We start from the raw sequence: 12099 nt of genomic DNA, 5'->3' as shown, positions 1-12099 counted from the left end.
AGAGCGCGAGACCCGGTTGGTCACTGGTGATAAATCATTGAAGGGTCTAGCAAATGAATGAGGGACCTCTTTTTCCCCTCATCAGTGTGAGGATACGGCACACTGCTGCTTTGTTTCACTCGCCCTCCCCTCGTTCATTTCATCCTCCCCTCTGTACTCCCTCTTTTATCCTTTCACTTCCCTCTACACTCTAAACACATCTCACATCCCCTAGCACTGAATATTCCGCTCTCATTTGTCTTGTCTTTTCCTCCACTGCTCTTTCTCTGCTATTACTATCATACGAGGCCGGGGTAGCAAGGTGGAGAGGTAACGACGAGAGGCAGAAAAAGAGAGGGATGTGGAGCGAGAGAGAGAAAGAGAGGGAGGAGGGAAAGGCACAGAAAGCTGGAGACAGTGAGATAAATAGATGACAGACAGAGGGGAGGACCAAGAGAGGGGAAGAGGGAGAGACAGAGAGCGAATGAATACAGGGAGAGAGAGAGAGAGAGAGCGAATGAATACAGTGAGAGAGAGAGAGAGCGAATGAATACAGGGAGAGAGAGAGAGAGAGAGAGAGAGAGAGAGAGAGAGAGATAGAGAGAGAGAGATAGCATACCAGATAAATCACGGCTGATGGAGTTTTCAGTTGGGACCGCCTCGCTTCTCTGAAAGGAGCGTGCTTGAAAAATGGGCAAACAGAAAAAGCCAGCACCACTCTTCCCCCTGTGACAGGAGGACAGGGCCACACTATCATTCAGATACACACTCTCACATGCGCACAAACACACAGCCCCCCCCCCCCCCAGCAGCCATTACCCGGTGGGCTCGCCTAACAGTGACAGGAGGAGGCACACCAGGGGCTATCAGGGTGATGGAAGTTGGACACCCGGGCCAGGGTGAGCTTGGATATGGGCCTGACCCAGGCACCTGTCTGGAGCTGGCAGGGGTGGAACCAAGGGAGCATGTCACAATTCACCCGGCCACTCAGCCAGCCGGCTGTGGCTTAAAGGTGGCCGTCTATGGTGGACCAGCAGTTAGCGCTAGTCTAGGGAGAGTATCTCCAATATGCAAAGAGGTGGAACACTTCGCTTTGCGGCTGGGTGCTAAAAAGGGAGGTAGAGCTGTGTTAGCCAGAAGAAGAAAAAAAAAACTCTATTGTGTATATAATTGCATATAGAAACTTGTCCTGAGAAACGCCTTACGGCCAAAATGTTGACAATAAGAAGTCCCTGTACTATACAAGGAACAGACACACACACTGGACAAAACACTCCCACACAGACGTGTTGTTTCCACAAAGGTGATGAGTTAAAGGTGTGTGAGGGGTAGCTCAACATGATGAAATACACAATGGGCTTGCTACAGCTGCTGCTGGATGTCCCGAAAGACTGAGCGAAAACACACACACACACTGAGGCTCAGGAGAGTGTCATCCTCACCCCCCATCCTCCACTTCTAGGTGACGCACGGCAGGCAAGTCTCTTGCTGCTTCTGGTATTGTTGTATTCCTCTGTTCACTACACCCCCCCCCCCTCCCAAGCACGCCCTCCCCAAAGGGAAGTGAGGTCAGAGAGAAAGTAGGATTACAGTTCCTGGTCGTGGATGGATCAAATGCCTCTCTCCCTACCTCCTAATCCCGAAAAAAAAACTATTCTCCCTTACCCACATAATTAACTACACTCCCTCATCCTCCCCATCCATAAACAGTGGGTGTTGGGCCGGGGGGCATCAAAAAAGAGCGTTGTTGAGGAGAAAGTGTTGGAGTAATGGAGTGTTCTTATAACAATAGGACTGCAGGGATTTAGCAAGCCTGAGAGATCAGTGTTTACATGTGGGGAAATTCACATCTACACGAAGTACAAGTCCAGTGGTGGAAAAAGTACCCAACTGTCATACTTGAGTAAAAGTAAAGATACTGTACCTTAATAGAAAATAACTCAAGTAAAAGTAAAAGTCACACAGTGAAATTCTACTTGAGTAAAAGTCTATAAATATTTGGATTAAAATATACCTAAGTATCAGAAATGAAACTATAAATCAAATTCAAATTCCTTATATTGAGCAAACCAGATGACACCATTTTCTGTTTTTTTATTTTATTTACGGAAAGCCAGGGGCACACTCCAACATTCAGACATAATTTACAAATGAAGCATTTGAGTGAGTCCGCCAGATCAGAGGCAGTAGGGATGACCAGGGATGTTCTGTTGATAAGTGTGTGAATTTGACCATAATGCTAAGCATTCAAAATGTAACGAGTACTTTTGCGTGTCAAGGAAAATGTATGGAGTAAAAAGTACAATATTTTCTTAAGGAATGTAGTGAAGTAAAAGTAGTCAAAAATATAAATGGTAAAGTACAGATACAAAGAAACTACTTAAGTAGTACTTTAAAGTATTTTTAATTAAGTACTTTGCACCACTGGCTAAGTCACAGGACAGTTTGAATTTGTCCTTCACACTGAAGAGGGCGAAAGCCGAAACTTCTCCAAAGAGGTCAGGAAAATAGGCCATACTGAATCCCTTAGCTCACACAGCAGGGGAGGCATAAACACACAAAGGAAGTCATCACTTTTTAACTCCCGGCTCCCATTTGGACGACTCGATAACTTCTTCTCAGAATCAAATGTTAGCCACTTATGTAAGTGAACTTTGTGGAGAAGCTCAAGCTGTGAGCTATGTATTCTGCAGACAATGGGACACACTAGCAACCCACAGACACTCGATTTGTCAGTTTAGCAACAAGATGCAAAAATTAGCATCAGTTACAATACAGCACAGTATGCTTTCTGTAGCGTTGCACAAGTAGAGGCAACGCGATGTGAGGTTCAGTTAAGCAACTAGTTAACTAGCTGGCAATGGTTATGGACTAGCTAGTAGCTAGCCCGCTTACAGTAAGACATATGAGGCTATACGCTGTGTTTACAAAAAGCTAACTGGCTATGGAGACATACTAGCTAGTCGCTAGCTATGGATCAGCTTGCAGCTACAAATAGCTCCGGCTATTTCGATACAGTTGATTGAGTACCTGGCTAAGGTAATGGTTGGTTTATAATAACGCAGAGACAATGTTATCACTGCTGGGGTAAATAAAGAGAGAGAGACACACAGTTTACGGTGGGCTATAATCTAATTGCACAGTTTATGTACATACTCTTACATTCTGCTCTCAGGGAGCCGGGTAATTAAAATCTATCGGTTTTCCACAAGCCCCACATCCATTTTTCACTGCTTCCCTTCTGCCTGTACCCAGATACATCCACACCACATCCCTCCTTCATAGTCAGACACAGAGAGAGAGAGGGAAGAGGGAAGGAATGAGCGAGAGAGAACAATTGGAGAATCGCTAAGTTCATTACAAGGCAAGAAGAGTCAAATGAATCCACTAATAACATCATGGCCTCACTACCTGTGAAGAAGGCTCAGTATCGGGTTGCCTCTCAGATCCAGTAATTTTGTCAAAGGCCAATGATCTTTCCTGGTCTCAGCGCTCGCAGGACGACGCGATCATATAAATAAACACGTCTTTATGTAATAACGCACGCATGAGCAGGAGACAGACAGGCGAAGGCAGGAGTGATGACAGACAGAGAGGGAGCGTGCTGTAGGTAAAAAGGGAGGAGGAGAGAGGGGGTGGCTGGTCTCGCATGGTGGAGCCTGCCTGTTTCACACATCTTATTCAACTATGATGATACATCCCAGAGAGAAGCAGGAAGAGTGACCCCAGCGTTAATAACTGGCAAACCAACTGGCACCATTTCAGCCAATCAGATTGCACATTTCTTTGAACCCATTTCATAAAACCCCATTTACAATATAGGCACAATAAAACCACTTCATGTCTTGGAGAGAAGACCCTGATGGTGGTGTTATCCGGCGATTGTTGTTAATTAGTTGTTAATTAGCTGGCATCTATCACTCCGGTCTTGCTGTTGAATATTTAAAGAGCTCCGGTTGAGGGGTTCCCCAGGGCACAATAGGTGTCGTCTCAGAAGCTGAATCAGCGTTTGTGTCTGATCAGAACATTAACTGCCTTCCATAGCCACCAGAGATCTCAGAGAATAATTTGTTCATTTCAGAAAAAAGACCCATTTTTTCCCCCCCCAACAACCTCCATCGACATACTCCTATTTTTTTCCCAATGTAACACCCACCTATCTAAATCAGATACAGTGAGAAATATATCAAACCCATATTAACATTTCCTTCCCCTGAATAACCACATTTTTCCCCCATCACCGTATCACCATGAGGATGAAAGTTCTACAGGCAGCCTTTAATCTTTCTCGCTCTCCCTCATTTTCTCAATTCCTTTACATCCCTCTAGCCATCTATCCATATTTGGACCCTGATGCTTCACAGTGAGTCATCTGTCACTGTCTGTCCCTCCAGCTGTGGACCCAGCTGTCCCAGGCAGATGGGCCCTGTCTCCGCCTCACCGTCCCTGGGCAGTGAACTCAGGAAGAAGCCCCTAACGTGGAGCCTTGGGCCACCAGGCCCTGGAGCTCCATCTACCACTGAACCAGGACCACAAGATGGCTGCCATGGACTAATTTAGCCCTGGTTGAAAATATACAGGTTGTATTAGAGATACCAGGCTGAAACACTCTGATCCCTGTATAATCTCTAAGCGAAATTATAAACATTTCTCACAGCAAGCTTTTATCCTTGACTTATATCACTCTGAGTTTTTATCCACTTGCTGCTTTCTGGACCCGGTTTTAGCCCTTGCTTTTTTCTCTTCTATTGTTACCTCTATGTCTGATAAACATGCCCCGCTTAAGAATCACAGAGTAAGAAACCGAACCAGTTCTTGGTTCTCTCCTGAATTGTCAGGTCTTTTCCTGCAAAAGAATCGGGCCTGGGCCTTGGCGAGGAAAACAGGTACTCCAGCTGATTGGCTGTTTTTTTAGGCAATTGAGAAATAAATGTACTGCAGCTGTCAAAAAGGCAAAATCAAATTACTTCCTTAATGCTATGACAGATTCTGCAGGAGATCCTGCAAAATTCTGGAAAACCGTTAATTCACTGAAACGGGGGAATTCTGCTGTTTCTCTTCCTAAGCAAATTACCTCAGACTCCTGTATTCTAAGTGAAAAAAATGATATTTGTGATGCTTTTAATAAGCATTTCATCTCTGCTGGTTTTTTATTTGAAAGGAAAAGTGGCCATTGTGGCACTGGCCAGCTAGTTGATTTTTCGTCTTGCTTTTCAACCGTTACTCTGAAAAATGGTAACCCTGTTTTTAGTTTCCAGAAAATAACCGAAGCAGAGGTTCTAGCTGCCCTGTGTGCCATTGATACTAAGAAATCCTTAGGCGCTGACCATTTAGACCCGTTCTTACTTAAGTGTGCTGCACCTATCATTGCTGGTTCAGTGACACACATTTTTAATCTAACATTAAGCACAGGAATTATCCCTAAGGTGTGGAAAGCAGCTTTTGTTCTGCCATTACATAAGGGAGGTGACGGTAGTGATTTGGATAACTATTGACCCATCTCTACAATTACAATCTTTTCAGTTACAATCTTTTCTTTCTGCTAACAGTATTCTTAGCACCAATCAATCTGGTTTTAGATCTAAACACAGTACCACATCGGCCACTATGCTTGTTGTAAATGATATTGCAAATGCCTTAGATGATAGAAAGCACTGTGCTGCATTGTTTGTAGATTTGTCAAAAGCTTTTAACACTGTAGACCATGCTATCCTTTTGAGTAAGCTGTCATCTATAGGACTGGGCACTGATGCCTGCCGATGGTTTTATGACTATCTTAAAGATAGAACTCGGGCCGTCATGGTCAACGGGGTCAAGTCTGACCCCTTACAGTTACTTAAAGGGGTCCCTCAGGGTTCAATAATTGGCCCACTATTGTTCTCACTTTATATAAACAACATTGGTGATGATGTCAGATATTGTAAATTCCATTTATATGCAGATGACACAGTGATGTACTCTATTGCTCCAACAGCGGACCAAGCTTTAATGCAGTTGGAGTCTGATTTCAGGATACTACAGGGGTCTCTTTTATGGCTTAAACTTGTTTTAAACGCTAAGAAAACAAATGTCATGTTTTTTTCGAGGTCTAAACTCTCAGTTAGAAACACTTTTGTAATCATTAGCTTGGATGGTACTCAAATCAAACAGGTCTCTGCATATAAATACTTAGGGGTATGGTTAGATGATAGGCTTTCTTTTAAAAAAACATGTTACGGAATTGGGAAAAAAGCTCAAATTCAAGATAGGGTTCCTTTACAGAAACAAGGCTTGTCTGTCCTCCGTAAATAGAAAACAAATTGTGCAGGCTACTTTTATGTCCATTTTAGATGATGGTGATATTATCTATATGCGTGCATCGGCAAACACATTAAAACCACTGGATGCTATTTACCATTGTGCACTCAGGTTTATCACGGGTGATAGTTACAAAACTCATCACTGTATCCTTTATCAACATGTGGGTTGGGCCTCTCTATCTGTGAGGCGAGAGCAACATGCTCTCTTGTTTATTTATAAAGCACTTCTTTTAAAACTACCTCCATATATAATCATCATTAATTTCCACTAGATATACTCATTTTAAAACCAGATCACAGATGTGGATTACATTAGAGACTCCTGCGGTCTCCACAGAGTTGGGTAGGACTGCCTTTAGTTCCTTTGCACCTTATTTATGGAACAAACTGCAGACCCAACTTAAGTTAGACACTCTGGTGTCCCTTGCCCATTTCAAAAATGTTATGGAGGATCAATATGATGTTGTCTGTGATTGTTTCTGTTGAATTGTGTCTTTGTTTTGTATGTTTGAAATGTTCTTGTCTGTATGCCTAAAACTGTACATGTCAACATTGTTTACACAGGGCACAGCCGTAGAAGAGATCCAGGCCTCAGTCTGTTTTCCCTGTTAAAATAAAGATTTAAAAAATAAAAAAAATAAAAAAAGACGTCGTCACAAATCACAAAAAAACTACCTTGCGCTGTTGCTAACTAGCATCGCTAGACCCATTGTTGCAAAGTGTTATGGGATATTAGAATCCTGTTGTCTTAACCTTGGTCATCTTCAACCTATAATCTAGCTAAACATCAACACATAATACTATATGTCTGTGTGTCTGTTTGAGATTTTACTGTGACCAAAGGGATCTTGCCTATACTATCGTTCCATTGTGAGTATTATAATGGGGGGACATGGGAAAGGGGTTGGCTAGGAGTGTGAGCGGCAGCAAAGGCAATTCCAGAAGAATACAGGCTGGTAGTAATCTGCTCCACAGGAGGACAAAAGAGTCTATTTTGACAAGGATTTAAAATATTATTTCAATGGGCAATGCAGGCTCAACAATGCTGCCAGCTAGAGAGAGCGGAATGGAGAGAGAGAGCGAGAGCAGGAGCGAGAGAGAGAGAGAGAGAGAGAGAGAGAGAGGGGCGGCTTCCCGAAGGACCAGATTGCACTACTCTCGGGTATGAGATGCCACAGTGTTTAAAACGCCAACTGAATCACATCTAATTTATCCCCTTCCAGAAAATATGTGAAGAGGGACTGCTGATAACTGCTGGAAGACAGAGAGAGAAGGACGGAGAGTGAGAGAGAGATAGAGAGAGGGGGGACAGGAAAAAAAGAGAAGAGAGAGGGAGAGAGAGAGAGAAAGAGATGAAGAGAGAAAGCAAGAGAGAAAGAGAGCGCGAGACAAGGGAGGGAGAGAAAAAGAGAGAGAGAAAGAGAGCAAGGACAGGGAGAAGAGAGAGAAAGAGAGAAAGGAGAGCAGACAAGGGAGAAGAGAGAGAAAGAGAGAAAGGAGAGCGAGACAAGGGAGGAGGGAGAGAAAAGAGAAAGAGAGCGAGACAAGGGAGGAGATGAGAGAAATAGAGGAGAGAGAAGAGAGAGAGGAAGAAGAGAGGGAGAGAAGAGAGGAGGGAGAAGAGAAGAGAGGAGGGAGAGGAGAGAAAGAACGAAAGAGGAGAAAAGAGGAGAGAGAAGAGAGAAAGAGGCAAGAAAGAGAGAGGAGGAGAGAGGAGAAAGGAGAGGAGAAGGAAAGGAGAAGAGGAGGAGAAGAGAGAGAAAAGAAGAGGAGAGAGGGAGAAAGAGAGAAAGAGAGGAGAAGAAGAAAAGGAGAGAAAAGAGAGAGAGAAGAGACGAGACAAGGAGGAGAGAGAAAGAGAGAGAGAAAGAGAAAAGAGAAGAGAGGAGAGGGAGAAGAAGAGAGAGAGAGCAAGACAAGGAAAGAGAGAAAGAGAAAGAGAGCGAGACAAGGGAGGAGTGAGAGAAAGAGAGAAAGAGAGCGAGACAAGGGAGGAGTGAGAGAAAGAGAGAAAGAGAGCGAGACAAGGGAGGAGGAAGAGAAAAAGAGAGCGAGCCAAGGGAGGAGGGAGAGAAAGAGAGCCAGACGGGAGGAGGGAGAGAAAGAGAGCGAGCCAAGGGAGGTGGGAGAGAAAGAGAGAGTGAACAATGTCTAGGACAGCTTATTTAAGACATAAGCTATTCTGGAAGTTTTCTGGGGTTTTAGATTCAATAAATGGGAAGCGGCTATTGGTTTAGGCTTCAGATAGTGAGCTGAGATTCGCGACCTGTTTCACAGAGATGAACACAGAACACAACAAGAAGTCAACTGAAAATTCCTTCCCTATTCCTCTCTTTTTCTACACGTGAGTTCAGAGAAAGATATGCACGCCACACTGAGTTAAATTGGCATCAGATACTACCGCCGTGCTGATAGTATTTCCTGTTTCCGATGCCAACAGCCTCAAATATAAGAAGACACATTTAGACCTACGGACTCTACTCAGATCCCAAGGTTATTAAATAAGGGTACGATGGTCACATTGACTCACATAGCAGAAGTTGCAGCAGTACCCAAATGGAGTGACTCGTCAACGGAGAGAACTGCAGTTATCCTTGTTATGAAGGTATTTTTGAATTTACTTCCTTGCAAAATCTGACGAATTCCAACTCTTAACTAATAGATACCACAGGAGACGATTTTGACTGAATTCACAGATCTTAGACAAATGTGTTTGACTAATGAGGCTGCAGAGTTCCATTTTCAAAGGTGGCTTATAAGCTTTCTGTAATAGTCATACCTCTCCTGTTAATCTCTTTCTGAATACAGAATCCACACTGTGAAGTCTTACTGCAAAATCAAGGGAGGACTCCGTAATCAGGTCAAATACCGTGCAGTTTAAAACTGATGCTCAAAGTACACCACGACAGAGGGAATTCAGAATAAGCCTCCCCTCTTTTATAAAGCGGTCTGTAAAAAGGCCAGGTCAATTTCCTTTTTCACAGCCTCACTTAAAAGCTCCCTGAAAATGTTTCAATATTGTTTACAGGTCCACTAGTTTATCATTCACTAGCTGTGAGGTTCAGTTCGGTCATAATCCGCTTTCCTTGGACCGTATCAGAAAGCTGGACTGCCCAAAGCAGAACACCCCACCTTACTCATTCCTTTATCAATTATTTTTCAATGGGGCCAAAAACATTTCCCTCAAATTTCTCTCTGTATCCCTCATCACCTATCAATGTGGAGCCCATGTAATGACAAAAAGAGGAAGGAGAACTATTGGGTTTGTTATGAGCCTGAGCTCCTTTCTGGCAGTGTAGCAAGCGCAGAGGCCGCACCAAAAATCAGGATTTCAGAGTTACAGGCCAGGCTGCCTGGTGCCTCACTGGAGGTGTCCGACTGGGTTACACGCCTGGCACGCAGACGCCCCCTACGCACAGGGAGTCTGGGATTGAGCTTTGGGGATGGATAGAAACCCAGCTAAAACCTGAATAAGAACAAGGAACATAGAGCTAGCCATTACTATAGCATATCACACACTACACAGATACAGGTGTATCAAAGCTGGGACCGAGAGACTGAGAAAACAGCTTCTATCTCCAGTCCATCAGACTGTTAAAACAGTCACCATGTCACGTCCTGACCAGTAAAGGGGTTATTTGTTATTATAGTTTGGTCAGGATGTGGCAGGGGGTATTTGTTTAGAGAGTTTCGGGGTTTGTTGGGCTATGTGTTTATGTAGAGGGGTGTTTGTTCAGAGTGTTCCGGGGTTTTTGGTTATGTTCTATGTTCTGGTCTAGTCTTTCTAGTTCTATGTTTAGGGTTATTGGTTTGACCTTCAATTGGAGGCAGCTGTTCTTCGTTGCCTCTGATTGAAGGTCCTATATAGAGGGGTGTTTTTTGTATGGGTTTTGTGGGAAGTTGTTTTTGCATAGCTGTGCGTAGCCTGCATTACTGTTCGTTCGTTTTCTTGTTTTGTTTTTTCAGTGTTCTAATAAACGTTAAAATGAGCACTCAACCCGCTGTGCCTTGGTCCATTACATACGACGATCGTTACACACCATTAGCTGGCCTCCGCCCAGTACCCTGCCCCGAACCTTAGTCACTGGCTACCACCTGGTAGCTGGCTACCCCCTGGTACTCTACCCTGCACCTTATAGACTGCTGCCCTATGTACATAGAGTCATTGAACACTGGTCACTTCAGTAATGTTTACATACTGTTTCACCCACTTTATATCTATATACTGTATTCTGGTCATGGCTCCTCCTATGTAACTACTGCTGTACAAATATTTTCTATTCATACACTTTCCATGCTGTCTCTATACACCATTATATATACAGTGCCTTCGGAAAGTATTCAGACCACTTGACTTTTTCCACATTTTGTTACATTACAGCCATTTTCTAAAATGTATTAAATAAAACAATTTCCTCAGCAATCTACTCACAACACCCCATAATGACAAAGCGAAAACAGGTATTTCGACTTTTTGAAATTTCTTGAAAAGATAAAACAGAAATACCTTATTTAAGTATTCAGACCCTTTGCTATGAGACTTGAAATTGAGCTCAGGTGCATCCTGTTTCCATCGATCATCCTTGAGATGTTTGTACAACTTGATTGGAGTCCACCTGTGGTAAATTCAATTGATTGGACATGAGGCACACACCTGTCTACATAAGGTCCCACAGTTGACAGTGCATGTCAGAGCAAAGACCAAGCCATGAGGTCGAAGGAATTGTCCGTAGAGCTCCGAGACAGGATTGTGTCGAGGCACAGATCTAGGGAAGGGTACCAAAACATTTATGCAGTATTGAAGTGGCCTCCATCAATCTTAAATGGAAGAAGTGTGGAACCACCAAGACTCTTCCTAGAGCTGGCTGCCCGGCCAAACTGAGCAATCAGGGGAGAAGGGCCTTGGTCAGGAAGGTGACCAAGAACCTGATGATCACTCTGACAGAGGTCTACAGTTCCTCTGTGGAGATGGGAGAGCTTCCAGAAAGACAACCATCTCTGCAGCACTCCACCAATTAGGCCTTTATGGTAGAGTTGCCAGACGGAAGCCACGATGACAGCCGGCTTGGAGTTTGCCAAAAGGCAATTAAAGACTCTCAGACCATGAGAAACAAGATTCTTTGGACTAATGAAACAAAGATTGAACTATTTGGATTAGATGCCAAGCGTCACGTCTGGAGGAAACCTGGCACCATTCCTACGGTGAAGCATGGTGGTGGCAGCATCATGCTGTGGGGATGTTTTTCAGCAGCAGGGACTGGTAGACTAGTCAGGATCGACGCAAAGATCAATGGAGCAAAGTACAGAGAGAACCTTGATGAAAACCTGCTCCAGAGCACTGAGGACCTCAGACTGGGATAAAGGTTCACCTTTCAACAGGACAATGACCCTAAGCACACAGCCAAGACAACGCAGGAGTGGCTTCGGGACAAGTCTTTGAATGTCCTTGAGTGGCCCAGCGTCGTCCGGGTTACAGGAGGGTTTGGCCGGGGTAGGCCGTCATTGTTAATAATAATTAGTTCTTAACTGACTTGCCTAGTTACATAAAGGTTAAATTAAAAAAATTAAAAAGCAGAGCTCTGACAATTCTCTGAATGTCCTCGAATGGCCCTGCCAGAGCCCGGACCGGAAAATAGCTGTGCAGTGACGCTCCCCATCCAACCTGACAGAGCTTGAGAGGATCTGCAGAGAAGAATGGAAGAAACTCCCCAAATACAGGTGTGCCAAGCTTGTAGCGTCGTACCCAAGAAGACTCGAGGCTGTAATCACTGCCAAAGGAGATTCAACAAAATACTGCGTAAAGGATCTGAATACTTATGTA

At 44.0% G+C, this 12099-nt stretch overlaps 1 protein-coding gene across 8 annotated transcripts in view; it reads right to left on the bottom strand.

Annotated features, from left to right (window-relative positions):
- Positions 1-12099, bottom strand: part of nrxn2b (neurexin 2b) — a 943005-nt gene that overhangs the window by 256650 nt on the left and 674256 nt on the right. The gene's annotated exons all lie outside the window — the stretch shown is intronic.

This window comes from Salmo trutta, chromosome 5, assembly GCF_901001165.1.
Source record: "Salmo trutta chromosome 5, fSalTru1.1, whole genome shotgun sequence".
Classification (NCBI taxonomy): Eukaryota; Metazoa; Chordata; class Actinopteri; order Salmoniformes; family Salmonidae; genus Salmo; species Salmo trutta.
This window is presented reverse-complemented; position numbering and strand designations above follow the sequence as displayed.